The sequence below is a fragment of the Palaemon carinicauda genome, chromosome 35, assembly GCF_036898095.1.
Source record: "Palaemon carinicauda isolate YSFRI2023 chromosome 35, ASM3689809v2, whole genome shotgun sequence".
NCBI lineage: Eukaryota > Metazoa > Arthropoda > Malacostraca > Decapoda > Palaemonidae > Palaemon > Palaemon carinicauda.
This window is the reverse complement of record NC_090759.1, coordinates 51,244,833-51,249,832: the sequence shown is the minus strand read 5'-3', so window position 1 is coordinate 51,249,832 and position 5,000 is coordinate 51,244,833.

The window sequence follows — 5,000 nt, the reverse complement described above, 5'->3', positions numbered from 1 at the left end:
AATCTCTCCCAAGCGGCAGCAGAAACACCTTCACTTGACCATTCCAACTTGGAACTATTTGATATTTGTGTGACACCAAGACGAGATATTCATTAGCTGGATTCCGGAATAAGGCATTTGTAGATCTGTATTTAATTTTCCTCTATCTTAGTTTTTACAATCTCCATCGAAGTAAAAGAAAATTGCATTGTGAAGCATACTTCCATGAATAAGTGGTGCCCCTAAGATTTTTTTATACAATAAATATCCCATTCCTCTATCATTCCAGTTAACGAAAATATCTTAGTCGATTTTAAACCAACTGGTTAAATATTCCTACAGAACATTTAAGGTATATAGATGAGTATAAAATATAATGATCAAACTATATGCAGCCGGACAAATGTTTGTATACGGATCCTTAAGGAAGCAAATCCTCCACTCACCCAAAAGCAATTATAGTTATTTTCCCCCGAAATAACCCATTATTTGGATAAGCATTTGATTCTAACAAAATAATCCCGTTATTTATATCCTGTAATAACTATCTCTAATTTTGCCATTTAGTTTCGATAATTATCAAGTGAATAAAGCACTTACGATAAAGATTGAATTAGCAATGTAGTAAAGATTTAACTATATATGTTTAAGATTTTAGTTCAAATGGCAATGCTAATCATTCAAGGCCAAGATAGCAGACGGTGAGATGACAAAGCTCAATAATGGGAATGTAAAATAAATGATGAATAAAGGGAAAGTGGCTTAGGGTCTAAAAACTGAAACGGCACATACCCCTGAATCTGAATAATTTGGGAAATATTTTACAATAAAGTATCCTCACATACTACGAAATGTTATATTCAATGAATATCTATAAACTGTAAGTAGATTTTAGCAGTCAATCTATCATCTGAAAAATAACGATAAGCTTTTGGGAGCATAATACAATCATTTCTATTGGAAACATTGTATAATAATGACAAACAATATTTTGATATGCATAAATGTCTAAAAAGGAGTTTATGTGCTGTTACATTACTTCACTAACTAGAGTAAGCTCAAACCATTTGATCTCTCTCTCTCTCTCTCTCTCTCTCTCTCTCTCTCTCTCTCTCTCTCTCTCTCATTTCAATGCTTCCGCTAACAAAGACAGCCGTTTACTGTCTTTGATTCACCAAGGTTGGAGAAGGCTCCGCCCATTTCGTAGCAGTAGTAAGAGGAGCAACTCGTTGTCTGTTTTGTCATGGGAACACTGGAGACATCTGACGAAAGATTTCCCCTGAGTGTCGGCGTTCTTTTGATTCTAACTGTACAAAAAAACCTTAATTCGACAGGTATATATACAGAAGAATTGTCATTAACTTTTATCTTTCTTCGTGGCTAAATGGTAAGGTCACTGTCATAAAAGAATCCTGGACCAGGGTTCGAAACCCTGCCGATCAGATGCTATTGTCTTTGGGAGATTTCACCTCGAGACTCTGATCCCGAGGTCGTTAAGAGAATCCAGGCATTAATGTATTAAAATATATGGCTTATTTGGATTATGAAAAAACACGTTTAAATGTGCAAAATTTATCATATATATACTGTGTGTGTGTGTGTATATATATATATATATATATATATATATATATATATATATATATATATATATATATATATATATATATATATATATATTATATATTATATATATTTACATATATATATATATACATATATATATATATATATATATATATATATATATATATATATATATATATATGTATTGTATATATGTGTCTGTGTGTTTTTGTGTGTACACATATAGTTGCAGAAGCCGAGGGATTGGAAACTACAACCGCGAGGGATACATACTAGTTCGACAGATTCCGTTTAGAAGAAGGACCGGATGGGTTTGAAATAGAACCATGGTGGCAATGGAAATACCGGTTGCAATTATGGAAAGAACACTTGAAAATTTGAAGTAACTCTGGCCAAAATGGAAATAAGAAGGGATAGATTATTAATGATGAAACATCTATACTTATGGCAGTAATACTGACAATAAAGGGAATCTCATGTACATTTTTGTAAATGATACTAATATATATGAAATTTAGACTCTCATTTTTCATACTTTGCCATGATGGTTTTGAAATGAACCCTCTTTTAAATGCGAAAAAAATTTATTTCGAAGTAAGGCTTTCTAATTACAACACATATCAGGTATTTTCAATTTCTATAAAAATATAAATTCATGTAAATTAATAGACAAATAAATGGATTAAACGAATAAATATTATGTGTTCTTGGCCATTAAAACTCATGTACTTTATCAGTGTCTGTTATTGATTGATACTTTTTTTTTTATTTGGATTGATGTCGGTCAGGTTACTTTGGTGTCAATATTTCTGAATCACTATGTGTAATTAATTGTGGTTTTCATCTTTTTCGGTGTCTTGGTTTTTATAAATCAGTTACTGAATGAATGTGCCTGAAATGAACATTACACTAAGCCCCTTTTTTATGTGAGGTATGTTACTATCGCCAAAGATGAATATAGTAATTTCACTGGCTACTTTATTACTGAAGGACGTATTATATCTATATATTTCGACAAGGCTTTTTGTCTGTAATTTTGCTTTTATGTAATGCCTAAAAAAAAAACTGTTACATGTGGTTGACCGTGCACATATTGTCAGTTATTTTGTTGTAATGCAATACAACATAATTGGATAGGTTATGTTTACGTAATCCCAGTTGTGCTGCTCTGTAAGAAGACTCTTTCGTTAATTTATTTTTTATGCCTCTGTTAAAAGATAAATTACCTTCCTGAAAGGATAAAATATTCAGTTGATTGAATTAGATAGCTGTCCAAACTTGAAAAGAACAAGAGCAAACTGAGAATTAAGACCTCCGCCAATGAATTTTTGCCCACATTTTTTTTTTTTTTTTTTTTTTTTCCCTCCACATTCTGACAGTAGGTGAATCTACTGTAAAATTTAACTAAAATCTACAGACAGAGCATCCCTCCATTCATATGCTTACCGAGATGAGTAAAAATGCAAATCTGAATCTAAAATCTGGATCCGGATCATCTCCAAAATTTAACGGGGTCGTCCATGACTTAAGATCTATCTGTGGTGAAAATTTTGTCAAAATCCGTCTTCTGGTTTTGACGTAATGCTGTCCACAGACACACACATAGACGAATAAATAAATAAACCGATTAGATTTTATAACCTCATTGGCCGAGGTAATATACATAATAATATCACACCAGAATCTTAACAATGGTTTTTATCTTATCAAAGTTTGTAACACATCTGTTGGTAGGATGAATTTGTATACGACCATTTGTTGCTTTACGATACGTGTCGTTGAATATGAAACTTAAAGGGGAAGTTAATTTTTATGTAATTGTCAACTACAATGAGGTTGTAGCTGAGAAGTTTACCGAGCTCTATGAATAGAGGCAAGTTTGAAAACATTTGAATAGTACAACATAATTTTGCCAAGTCTCTCCTTGGAAGTACTGGCCCGTAGTTGAATATCCGCTAACAGCATATCAGTTGACCCAGCTGTAATAGATACCCGTTGATAAAGCGTCAGGAAAAAGATGGCGAAACAGCTACCCTATCCGTAGAGAATTTGTGAGAACGTGAGGGTTGCACCCTCCTGGGGCCACTTCTTATGCAGGGGACATAATCGTAAAAGATGTTCCTAGGTTTTAATAATTAATTGCACAGTACGGTGTGTTACCATACTATAGCCGTGAAAGACCTCATTTTATCCCCCTTATACAATAAGGAGCAACGTGTTTAGCTTTATCTATCTATCTATCTATCTATCTATCTATCTATATATATATATGTGTGTGTTTTTGTGTATATATATATGTTATATATATTATATAGATATTATATATATGTGAGTATATATATATATATATATATATATATATATATATATATATATATACATATATATATACATATATATATGTATATATGTTATGAATATTATGTATATATATATGTATGTATATATATATATATATATAAATATGTGTATATATATATATATATATATATATATATATATATATATATATATATATATATATATATATATATATATATATTCCCATCACGTTCAGTGGCATTGCCAGAAGTATGAATACTCTGTCATTCCCTGATAAAAGGGGGTACCCCGAGAGAGTACCCTTGAAAACCACTATTTCCCACAAATTGACTACCGTGTTGTAGTTAGGAAAGGGGGAGGGGTGGGAAGGATTGAATCTGTGTGTGTATATCAATCTAAATATGTAGCCTTAATTCTGACGGGTCATGTACACTCTTATGGAATAAAGATTATTGCTGCCTTCAAATGATTACACAAGAACATGATTCTCGCAACGCCATTGAGAATTATTTGAGCTGTGAATAATTTAACCTTGAATAATCCTGACGAAAGCATGAGGGTCTCTTCATAGCTAGACTCTTTTTAGGTGTTTAAATATTCATCATTCAAGCAGTTCATTTGACATCCAGAGGGAAACCGCCGCGTCAGCTATCCTAACCATTGTGTCCCTGACTGGGAGTCTTTTCCTTATCTTTTACTTGTTTTATTCTTCTGGTTCTTATTCTTCTGTTTTTCAATAAGCTATCTAGTATTTTCCTTCTTGTTTATTTTTTGTTATTTTTTTTTTTATATTTTTTTCTATTATATATTTCCTGTATGTTCATTTTCATAATAGTTCTTTAAATGATGGTTATTAATTATCGTTTTATCTTTATGTTCTACTTATATAAATTTTATTAATTACTATCATTTTCACCCAGATATTCCGTTTCCAATGATCTTGTGAGCAATTCGTGATGAATTCGTTTCTGTCATTATTTTTTTTTTTTCGTAAAAAATCATAATTTACGTTGTCGCATACCTGATATTATAGAAGAATCTATTGCTCCATTAGGAGTACATGGATGGTTGAATTCCCATAGTACTAACCAATCTTATTATTCCACCAGTTG